Source organism: Carcharhinus amblyrhynchos, chromosome 10, assembly GCF_965287045.1.
Source record: "Carcharhinus amblyrhynchos chromosome 10, sCarAmb.v2.hapA, whole genome shotgun sequence".
Taxonomy (NCBI): domain Eukaryota; kingdom Metazoa; phylum Chordata; class Chondrichthyes; order Carcharhiniformes; family Carcharhinidae; genus Carcharhinus; species Carcharhinus amblyrhynchos.
In genome coordinates, this window is record NC_137333.1 from 93,173,168 (window position 1) to 93,185,731 (window position 12,564).

Genomic DNA, 12,564 nt, shown 5'->3' on the forward strand with positions numbered 1-12,564 from the left:
ATCCCCCATTTCCTCCCCAGATGGATATCTCAAACACAGATTTTCAATGGAAATAAAAATGAACATGTTTCTCTGCTGGGTGGCTTAGTGTAATGGCAGATGAATACTCAGAGACCGTGCAGACAATCCGTATTTTCTGTTTGCACTCAAGTGCCATTACAATTTATAAAATATTAATTATAGACATTGTTATGTTTTCAGGTGGCAGAGTGGCAGGCTGGTAAATACTGCTGCCCCACAGCACCAAGGAACCTGGTTCAATTCTGGCCTTGGGTGACTGTGTGGAGTTTGCACCTTCTCCCCGCGTCTGTCTATGAGGGTTTCCTCCAGGTGCCCTGGTTTCCTCCCACAGTTCAACGATGTGCAGGTGAGGTGGATTGGCAATGCTAAATTGCCCCTTAGTGTCAGAAGGCGTTTGACAAGGTACCTCACAAGAGGTTATTGCAGAAGGTAAGGGGGCATGGAGTTGGGGGTAGGGTGTTAGCATGGATAGAGGATTGGCTGTCAAATAGGAGGCAGAGAGTGGGGGTCAATGGGTGCTATTCGGATTGGCGGTTGGTGACTAGTGGAGTGCCCCAGGGGTCGGTGCTGGGGCCTCAGCTATTTACCATTTATATAGATGATCTGGAGGAGGGAACCGAGTGTATGGTGTCAAAATTTGCTGATGACACCAAGATTGGTGGAACAGCAAATTTTGCAGAGGGTGTGGAGAGTCTGCAGAAGGATCTAGATAGGCTGGGCGAATGGGCCAGGAACTGGCAAATGGAATTTAATGTTGGCAAGTGCGAGGTGGTCCACTTTGGTAGGAATAATGGTCGGAAAGACTATTACTTACGTGGCGAAAAACTGCAGCAGGCGACGCTGCAGAGGGACCTCGGGGTCCTTGTGCATGAGTCGCAAAAACCCAGCCTGCAGGTGCAGCAGGTGGTCAGGAAGGCTAATGGGATGCTGGCCTTCATAGCGAGGGGGATTGAATATAAAAGTAGGTAGGTCTTGCTGCGGCTGTATAGGGCATTGGTGAGGCCACAGCTGGAGTACTATGTGCAGTTTTGGTCGCCGTACTTACGCAAGGATATTTTGGCCTTGGAGGGAGCGCAGAGGAGGTTTACTAGGCTGATACTGGAGTTGAGGGGGTTGAGCTATGAGGAGAGGCTGAATAAACTAGGCTTGTACTCGTTAGAGTTCAGAAGAATGAGGGGAGATCTCATTGAGACATATAAGATGATGAATGGGATAGATAGGATAGAGGTGGACAGACTCTTCCCGCTCAGAAAGGACAGTAGGACTAGGGGGCACAGCCTCAAGATAAAGGGGGGTGCGGTTTAGAACGGAGTTGAGGAGGAACTTCTTCACTCAAAGGGTGGTGAATCTCTGGAATTCTCTGCCTGTTGAGGTGGTGGAGGCTGCCTCGCTAAATATTTTTAAGACGCGGGTTGATGGGTTTTTGATAAGCGAGGGGATTAAGGGTTATGGGGAGAGGGCGGGAATGTGGAACTGAGCCACAACAGATCAGCCATGATCTTATTGAATGGCGGGGCGGGCTCGAGGGGCTAGATGGCCTACTCCTGCTCCTATTTCTTATGTTCTTATGTTCTTCTGTTATATGCAGGTTAGGTGGATAGGCCATGCTAAATTGACCCTTAATGTCCAAAGATGTGGACATTAGATATGTGAATGCACAGGGTTATGGGGACGGTGAGAGTGGGATGATGGGTGAACATAAGAACATAAGAAATAGGAGCAGGAGTAGGTCATCTAGCCCTTCGAGCCTGCCCCGCCATTCAATAAGATCATGGCTGATCTGAAGTGGATCAGTTCCACTTTCCCGCTTTCTCCCCATAACCCTTAATTCCCCTGTCTATCAACAACCTATCTACCTGTGACTTAAATATATTTAGCGAGGTAGCCTCCACCACTTCAATGGGCAGAGAATTCCAGAGATTCACCACCCTTTGAGTGAAGAAGTTCCTCCTTAACTCTGATCTACACTGTCACCCCCCCCTCCCCGCTTTATCTTGAGGCTGTGTCCTCTAGTCCTGAAGAGTGAGTTGAGAAGGGCTAAAAGAGGACATGAGAAGACTTTGGCTGATAGGATTAAGGAGAATCCTAAGGCGTTCTATAGGTATGTCAAGAACAGAAGGTTGGTCAGGGCAAGATTAGGGCCAGTTACAGACAGCAGGGGGAAGTTGTGTGTGGAACCGGAGGAGATTGGAGAAGTATTGAACCAATATTTCTCTTCGGTGTTCACGCAGGGGGACATGAATATAGCTGAGGAGGACATTGGGTTGCAGGGGTGTAAAATAGACAGTATTACGGTTGATAAAGAGGATGTGCTGGAAATTCTTGAGGGGCTGAAAATAGATAAGTCCCCTGGTCCAGATGGGATCTACCCTAGGATTCTCTGGGAGGCTAGAGAGGTGACTGCAGAGCCTCTGGCTCAGATCTTCAGGTCGTCATTGGTCTCTGGTGTAGTCCCGGAGGATTGGAGGATAGCGAATGTTGTCCCATTGTTTAAGAAGGGGGACAGAGACTTTGCCGGGAATTATAGACCGGTGAGTCTTACTTCTGTTGTGGGCAAGGTTTTAGAAAAAATTATTAGGGATAGGATTTATAGTTATTTGGAGTGTAATGAATTGATTAGAAATAGTCAGCATGGTTTTGTAGCGGGTAGGTCGTGCCTTACTAACCTTATTGAGTTTTTTGAGAAGGTGACCAAAGAGGTGGATGGGGGCAAGGCAGTTGACGTGGTATACATGGATTTTAGTAAGGCGTTCGATAAGGTTCACCATGGTAGGCTTCTGCAGAAAATGCAGATGTATGGGATTGTGGGTAATCTAGGAAGTTGGATCAGGAATTGGCTATCAGATAGGAGACAGAGGGTGGTGGTGGATGGTAAATATTCATCATGGAGTACAGTTACGAGTGGTGTGCCTCAGGGATCTGTTTTGGGGCCACTGTTGTTTGTAATTTTTATTAATGATCTGGATGAGGGTATAGTTGGGTGGATTAGTAAATTTGCTGATGACACCAAAGTTGGAGGTGTGGTAGATTGTGAGGAAGGGTGTCATAGTCTGCAGGGAGACTTAGATAGGTTGCAGAGCTGGGCCGAGAGGTGGCGGATGGAATTTAATGCGGAGAAGTGTGAGGTAATTTACTTTGGTAGGAGCAACAGATGTGTCGAGTATAGGGCTAACGGGAGGACTTTGAATAGTGTGGATGAACAGAGGGATCTAGGTGTGTGTGTACATAGATCCCTGAAAGTTGGGAATCAAGTAGATAAGGTTGTCAAGAAGGCGTACGGTGTCTTGGCGTTTATTGGTAGGGGGATTGAATTTAGGAGTCGCAGTGTAATGTTGCAACTGTACACTACTCTAGTGCGGCCGCACTTGGAGTACTGTGTGCAGTTCTGGTCCCCACATTACAAGAGGGATGTGGAGGCGTTGGAGAGGGTGCAGGGGAGGTTTACTAGGATGTTGCCTGGTATGGTGGGGAGGTCCTATGAGGAGAGACTGAGGGATTTAGGGTTGTTTTCGTTGGAAAGAAGGCGGCTAAGAGGGGATCTTATTGAAACATATAAGATGATTAGAGGTTTAGATAGGGTGGATAGTGATAGCCTTTTTCCTCGGATGGAGAAAGCTAGCACGAGGGGGCATGGCTTTAAATTAAGGGGGGGCAGCTACAGGACGGATGTCAGGGGTAGGTTCTTTACCCAGCGGGTGGTGAGGGATTGGAATGCCCTGCCTGCTGCAGTTGTAAATGCGTCTAGTTTGGGGGCTTTTAAGAGATCTCTGGATAGGTTTATGGACGAAAAGGGATTGGTATAGGCTAGTGGGTCATTGTTTTTGTAACTGGTCGGCGCAACATCGTGGGCCGAAGGGCCTGTTCTGCGCTGTAATGTTCTATGTTCTATGTTCTATGTTCTATCCTTGTGGTGGTGAAAGGTGTTTGGGTCTGGGCCTGAACATGGATAAAATGCTGTTTCAGAGAGTTGGTACAGACTCTACAAGCTAAAATGGCCTCCTCCTGCGCTGTAGAGATTCTGTAGACCGCCAACCAGTTGTACTGCTACTGATAACAGCAATGTTTGATGTTGACCAGCAGAAAACTGGCCTGATCTTCAGTTGAAAAATTAAGGAACATTGCAAGAAGTCCAGTGACAGGTAGCAAAAAGTTTAAAACAATCAGAATTGAAGAGACAAGTCAAGACAAGTTTCTGATGATAGCAAGATTGGCGTTTTAAAGTCTTTGGACCATATGATGCAGGGAACATCGAATGGTACAAGTGTTGGTCTCCAGTGAAAGAATAAGGCAATCATGTTACGAGGCCGTCTTGACTTTAACACAAAGAGGAGACAGAAAGCAGACTGGACAAATATTCACAGCTGGAACTGAGGAACACAGAGAGATATAGAGGGACAATTTTAATAATAAACAAGTAGGGTTTAGGTTAGATGGAATCTTAACATTTTAAAGACTTCAAAGTCTACTCTAATCTGCCTTTAATGAGAAATGAAGGAGAATGGGGCTGGTGAATATGGACAATTTATCTGTTGGCTACCTAAATGTTATGCTAAAGCTGTGCAACACACACTTTACACTTAAGTGCAAGGAAGTCTGGAGTTCTGGATTCTGGAACTGTTCTAGAAGAATAATTTGGATATGCAAAATAAAGTCAAGCAAAACTGGAATGGGGATAAGAGATGTTAATATCAGGACACATTGTAGGTTAATGATGAGATAATGACCAGGGAACAAAGCTTCTTCTATCTCACTTATCCATTGCATTCAGCTCTAATTCTACAGCCTCTTCCAATCCAGCCTTACCTCGACCACTCCTACGCTTCTGACTTTTGGATGTTCCCCCCTCCTATTTTGGCTCTCGCATCATTGGCACAGCTTTCAGCCACCTGCCCCCACCAACTGGAATTCTCTACCAAAACCACAAAGCCTTGCCAGCCCTCTCCCCACCCTATAAAAGCAGGGAGGTTATGATGGAGAAGTTTGCTAGGTCACAGCTAGAGTATTGTGTGCAGTTCACCACACTATAGGAAGGATGTGATTGCACTTGGAAGGGTCCAGGGGAGATTCACCAGATGTTGCCTGGTGGGGTGTTTCAGCTATGAGGAGAGGCTAGTTTTGCTGGGGTTGTTTCCTTTAGGACACAGAAGGCTGAGGAGGCACCTCAGTAAGGTGTACAAAATTATGAGGGAGTTAAATAGTTCAGATAGAAAGAGACATTTCCCCTTGGTAAAGGGGTCAATAACTAGAGAGCATAGATTTAAGGTAAGGGGCAGAAGATTTAGAGGGAATTTGAGGAGATCCTTTTTCACCCAGAGGATGTGGGAATCTGGAACTCACTGCCTGAAAGGGTGGTAGAGGTGGGAACCCCCACAACATTTAAGAAGCATCGAGATAAGCGCTATAACATATAACGCTATGGACCAAGTGCTGGAAAATGGGCTTAGGATAGATAGGTGCTTGATGGCCAGCACAGACACTGTGCTGTAAAACTCTATGGGCGGAATTATTCCATCCTGCGTGCCGCAGGACTGATAGCGGGCGGGACATGGGTCATTCACATGTCCATTGACCTCAGGCAGAATTTTGCAGCTTTGGGATGAGTGTGGTTGAAAATCCCACCCAATGGCTCTATGGTCCTGATTTTACCAGCGCGCCCACACCAATTTCGGGGCAGGCGAGGCTCACAGAACGGCATTCTCTGTTGGCTTCAGGCACAATCTTACAAGCCTCGGGTGGGTGTGCGGGCAAAATTCCTGTCTATGACTCAGACACCTCCTCATGTTTATACTTTTGCTCACCTACTCGGACTCCATCCATACCGTTTTGTAGGTCTAACCCCCCCACCTTGTAAATATCTTGAAATATTTCAATATTTTAAAAGAAGCTATATAAATACAAGGGATACGTGCAATGCCTGATTTCAAAATGTCCTGTTCAATAATGTACAATAATTTAGATCATCTCACCATGTTACACTTTGGCGTATAACTAAACAAGTTCAAACAAGGTTCCATGAATTCAGCTGAAGCCATACTTGTGAGCTAAATATATCCACCACATTACTCACACTGTTTTCTTTGTGCTTAGATTGTCAATGGTAAAGAATAGAGTATTTTTCTTCCCTCTTTGAAACTATTCTAAATATTTCTAATTCCACCGTAGGGTTCTATCTCCCCCAGCCAGCATCACCTAGGCAACAAGGGTCTGAGCTTCAGCAGTATTGTTTACAAAAATGTTCACAGCAAGTATGCTTCGTTTTGCTTTTAAATAATCAATTGCAGCAAAAAGAAAAAAATAAGATAAATGGGGACTATTCAATGCACAGGAAAAGCACTCTCAGATAATTTGCTTTTCACTGTAGAAAAACCAAGATCAGCACTGTTGAAAGGAGAGTCCCTATGCGAGCTCTGAAAGTCTGCACTTATTCCAGAGTGAGGAAGGCTTGCATACTCCAAACAGGGAGATCAATGCCAAACAGTCGCCAAGATAAAAATGAGATGTCCTCAGCGACTACTTCAATTAATCACCCACTCGCCAGACCCACAATAAGCGTCACATCGCTGCCTGAATCATCCCTTTGCTCAGTTTTCTGTATCCCACTCGAAGCATTGAAAGGATTAAGTGTCATCAGATAACGGACAGAAGGAAACAGAAAGGTCAAATAGGAATGGGCTGGGACGTGCGATTATTTTGTGAGTGAGGTATTGCCATTGCTAAAACTGTGCGTGATCACCTCTGCACCAAGATCATGTAAACTTATCACCCAAGTTCCATGTAATCAATCTCTGAATAATGTAAAAGTTAAAGTTTATTTATTAGTCACAAGGCTTACATTAACACTGTAATGAAGTTACTGTGAAAATCCCCTCATCGCCATAGCTCGGGTCAATGCACCTAATCAGCACATCTTTCAGAATGTGAGAGGAAACTGGAGCACTCGGAAGAAACCCAAGCAGACAATGTACAAACTCCACCTAAACAGTGACCCAAGCTGGGGATTGAACCTGAATCCCTGGCACTGTGAAGCAGCAGTGCTGAACACTGTGCCACTGTGCCGTGCCAGGTGTAACCAGGCATAAAGAGTAACGATTATTATTTTGCCACTAAACAACAGTGGTCATGCTACGATGCTGACCCTTTGATTTGAAGGTTTTTATTAGTTCTATTGAAGGTTATTTTTTATTCATTCGAGGGACATGCGCGGTGCTGACTGGCCAGCATTTATTGCTCATACCTAGTTGCCCATGTTCAGAGGACAGTTGAGAATCAACCACATTACTGTGGCTCTGGTAAGGACTAGGTAAATACGGCAGATTTCCTTCCATAAAATTAATGAACCAGATGGGTTTTCTGACAATCGACAATGATTTCATGGTCATCAGTAGGTGCTTAATTCCAGATATTCTAAAAGTTGAATTCAAATTCCACCATCTGCCATGGTGGGACTCGAACCCACATCCCCAGAACATTCACTGACCCTCTGTATTAATCGTCAATCAATAATACCACTGGGCCATCACCTTCCCAGGGTCCTGTGTGATTCCAGCTTTGCAATAAAAAAAACCACCAGGATGGATTTGAGTGGCAATTAGGCTGAGTAGTAGATGAAATGAAGGGGGCAGGTGAGGGGCATGGAGTCGGGAGGAGGAGGAGTGTGGTGGAATCTTCCATGTCAAGATTTGAATACTGAAATGAAGATCCCAGCTATTTTTGGTCAGGTAACTCCGGCCTGGATAGGAGAATTCATTGCTAACCACCTTCGCTGACCATTGGCCATTAGACCTAGTTTCAGAAGCACACAGGGTATATATTACATGCTGGGTCATAGCAGTAGTGTGTACTATCTACAAAACACACTGCAGAAATTCACCAAAGATCCTTAGACATCACCTTTCAAGCCCAAGACCACTTCCATTTAGACAGATGAGGGCAGCAGATCATAGAATTCCTACAATGCAGAAGAAGGCCATTCAGCCCATTGAGTCTGCACTTACCACAATCCCAGCCAGGCCCTAGTTCCGTATTTACCCTGCTAATCCCCTGATACTAATGGGCAATTTAGCATGGCCAATCAACCTAACCCACATATCTTTGGACTGTGGGAGGAAACCAGAGCACCCGGAGGAAACCCACACAGACACGGGGAGAATGTGAAAACTCCACACAGACAGTAACCCGAGGTTAGAATTGAACCCAGGTCCCTAGCGCTGTGAGGAGCAGTGCTAACCATTGGGCCACCATGCTGCCCTTGTGCCATCCTTCCCAGATACATGGGAACAGCCTTGGGACTAGCTGAGGGTTTAAAAAAAAGTTGAGCTGAAGGGCTGTAAACCTCCATGACTCTATGATCACTACCTGCAAATTCCCTACCAAGCTAACTTGGAAATATATTGGTGTTCTATCGCAGTCGCTGTGTCAAAACCCTGGAATTCCCTCTCTAACGGCATTGGGGTCAATCCAGAGCAACGTTTCAAGAAGGCAGCCCATCACCACCTTCTCAAGGGTAACTGGCAGTCGATAATAAGTGCTGGCCAACCAGTGATGGCCATGTCCCATGAATAGATAAAAAAACTAAAAGAATATCCTGATAAAAACCCATTTTATTTGGAAGGCCAGAACATCAGAGGCACAATATTTACCCAAAATCCAAATCTTGGCATTTTCCAACAGTAATAATTATGAGAAATGGGGCCATTGATTAACTTTCTCTCTTTCTACAGCTGAACGGCACTGAGGCAAATAGTAATGTCCCTTCTGACTATATATTGCATCTGGGATCTTCCTGCCCTGCATCATTCTGCACACGCTGAATAATAAACTTGTCAAAAATCAAAACAATAGAGTAGGAAATCTGCAATTGGTCCATCAGCACTAACAGAAGAGAAACTAAGGGGCAATCTTACCCAAAAAAATTCTAAATGCCAAACGAGAATGAAAATGGGAGAGTTTCTGATCCATTTTTTGGGCAAATTTGAAAATGCAATCTTAGGCCATCATCTTTGTGCAAAAGATGATGCACAATCTGTTTCTCACCAGTAGGGGGAGGGGCCTAAACTCACTGGAAAGCCAGCTTCTCACAATAGAGGGCACAATTGTGCATGCGCAGATCTCTCAAAGTTCAGTGTGGCAGAACAGAGACAGATCTGTTTGACACCCCACACCCCCGGATATCAGGCTTCCCTCCTGATCACTGGCCTCCCCCGGCTCAATCGATCGCTAACCAAAGCTCCTGCCCCCAGCCCTGCCGATCAATGCCCAAACAACGCACCCCCATCCCCGGTCTGTCCGATTGCCATTTGCAGAGTGTGCAGCTCCCTCTCCCCACCACCCCATCACCCTTTAGGCCCCTATGGCCCCAATGGGCTGTGCCAGGATGCCACGTGGGCAATGCCAGACTGGAAGTGCCAGGGTACACTCCTTCTAAAATGTATTTAAATAATGAAATCAGCCTCGCGCCCGATCATGCCAAATATCCAAGCCTGGTAAGATCGTGAAATCAAATGCTAACCCGATCTTTTTGCCTCTCGCACAATCTTACTAGCTCACCCCACCCAATCAACCGGTAGGATAAGAAGGTAAGATCGCCCCCTACAATCCATAGCTCAGGGACAGTCCCCTTCATTGAAACAAAACTCAGACTAAGGCTTTACACCTGAAATTTCACGACAGAAGATTGATGGTGACCGCACCTCGATGAACAGTGAAGGGAGTGCAGTGAAATGAGAAGTCAATCAAAATTCCACAGTCAGGGCACTTAGTTTGACGGAGGCATTACGATTTATAGCTCTACGAGAGGCAGAAAGTTGGAGGCTATTTCCCCTTTGAAGATGTCCAACATTTTCAAATGTCTGGGTCCTCACCCATGATTAATTGATCAATCATCCATACTAGGTAGTTTAATACGCGAGCACAGAATCTTTCCTTTAGAGCACGTATTTCAGGAACTCTGGGGTGATTGGCCCTAGTTCAAGAGAAGGGTGACTGACAGAAATTGACGCTGAAATTCCCTGGGAGGAGGAACGGGCGGTTGGGGGGGCCAGGTTTTCATGGTCTCCTCTCACAACTTGGGGAGGAAAAACACATAGAACGATGGTGCAAATGGTCACTTCTAACCAGTCTTCCTTCAGAGTTACCGTGTCATTGCAACCATATTTGTGTCCCAGCAGGCTCTCTTGTTTGGGGCATTGCCTCTATTCTCCCAAATAAGATTCGCTGCAGCCCCAATCCAGCACACACGGGAAGCGTCAAGGGTTAATTTGCTGAAGTTCATGTAACATTCGGTGGAGTGTCACATGACTTGATGAGTCCTACATCATTGTTCTAGACAATGCCACCACAGATACAAGCATTACAATGTTTGGCCATGAACCCTGTGTGATATATAACAGATAACTTGCGTCTGGTTAATTATTTAGATATGTCAGACCATGGGGTAAAGAAGTTTTAATTGTCAGCAGTTTTGAAATAGAATCATCTAGTTTTTTTTTGCTTACTTAGCTTAGTAATCGCATTGAGTGATGTCCAAAGTTCCTGATCCTTATTAACAACGGTATAGGAAGGGTGTTATTAAACTGGAAAGGGTGCAAGAAAGTTTTACAAGGATGTTACCGGGACTGGAAGGTTTAAATTATAAGGAGTGGCTGGATAGGCTGGAATGTTTTTCCCTGGAGCGTAGGAAGGTGAGGGGTGGACTTCACAGAGGTTTATAAAATCATGAGGGGCATTGACAAAGTGAACAGAGTCATAGAGGTTTATAGCATGGAAACAGGCCCTTCAGCCCAACTTGTCCATGCTGCCCTTTTTTTAAACCCTTAAGCCAATCCCAATTGCCCATATTTGGCCCATATCCCTCTATGCCCATCTTATCTATGTAACTGTCTTAATGCTTTTCAAAAGACAAAATTGTACCCGCCTCTACTACTACTTTTGGCAGCTTGTTCCAGACACTCACCACCCTCTGTGTGATAAAATTGCCCCTCTGGACCCTCTTGTATCTCTCCCCTCTCACCTGAAATCTCTGCCCTCTAGTTTTAGACTCCCCTACCTTTGGGAGAAGATATTGACGATCTGCCTTGTCTATGCCCCTCATTATTTTATAGACCTCTGTAAGATCACCGTAATAGCCAAAGTCTTTTTCCCAGGGAAGGGGAGCCCAAAGCTAGAGGGGAATAGGTTTAAGGTAAGAAGTGAAAGATTCAAAAGGCATCCAAAGGGTAACTTTCCCACGGTGCAGGTATGGAATGAGCTGCCAGAAAAGGTGGTAGAAGTGGGTACAATTATAACATCTAAAATACATTTGGACAAGTACATGGATGGAAAGTTTATAGAGGGATATGGGCCAAATGCAGGCAAATGGGATGAGTTCAGCTTAGGAAACCTGGTCGACATGGATCAGTTGGGCTGAAAGGCCTTTTTCCATGCTCTATATCTCTATCAAAAACTGGTGGGACTGAAGAAACAAAAATGATCATCTTGGTGAGAGACTGTATGACAAAGCCCAGCCTACTTAATCTGGCATTTTACAATCCTTAGAACTGTGGGCGAGATTTTACCAATTGGAGGCTATGTGCCAGATCTGGACGTAAGACGGATCCGAGCCCAGAATTCCCGTTCCCATACGCTTTTTGCCAGCTCCAATCTGGTCTATGCTGCGGGCGGGACTTAGCACTGCCGGAACGAATGGAGCTCTGACCTGCACGTGCGCAGTTAGGAAAAAATTTGAAACAGCACGCCCGGGTGTGAAAAACAAAACAAAAGAGAGAGCCGGGAGGGGGGGGGGGGGGCGCGGAATGAGCCATGATCGGACCCCCCATGGGGAGGCAGGCCCCTCCCTCCCCCCCACCCACCCAAGTAGGAGGCTGCTCCCCTCCCCCCAGGATTGGATCCACCCTGGAAGGCAGGGTCCTCTGGCAGACCCTCCACAGTCAGACCCACCGGGAGACAGACCACCCCCCCACCCCCGACCGACCGCACTCCTGTCGGCAGAGCACACCCCCAACCTACCTTGATTGCTGCTCTCCCTCCACCGTTCTCCGACCTGCAGTCATTGATGTGGAGATGCCGGCGTTGGACTGGGGTAAACATCAGTAAGAAGTCTCACAACACCAGGTTAAAGTTCTGTTGGAGTTTAACCTGGTGTTGTGAGACTTCTCACTGCACTCGTTGGACAGCCTGCAGCACCTTCCTGGCCTTCCGGCTGGCTTCTGCAGGAGGAGGAGGGCAGGCTCAGATGGATCTCTGGTTGGGGGTTGGGGGGAGAGGACGGACTTGGGAGAATCTCCAACACCACCTCCCCCCGCAACCAGAGATCCATCTGAGTCTGCCCCCTCCTCCGACAGAAGCCAGCGGAAGGCCAGGGGAGTCTGCTGGGGGGGGCCTGCCTCCCAGAAGGTTCTGATTGCGGGGGGGGGGCAGGTCCGCCGGGTGGTTAGCGGGGGGGTCTGCGAAGGGTGGTCAAGGAGGATGGGCTTCGGAGATTCCCCTACAGAATAGGAATCCGCTTCGGATTTTTATTCTGCAGGTTGAAATGGATCTGAAGACAGT

General features: G+C 46.5%; 1 protein-coding gene across 1 annotated transcript in view; it reads right to left on the minus strand.

The window, feature by feature from the left end:
- Positions 1-12,564, minus strand: part of oca2 (oculocutaneous albinism II) — a 358,743-nt gene that overhangs the window by 763 nt on the left and 345,416 nt on the right. The gene's annotated exons all lie outside the window — the stretch shown is intronic.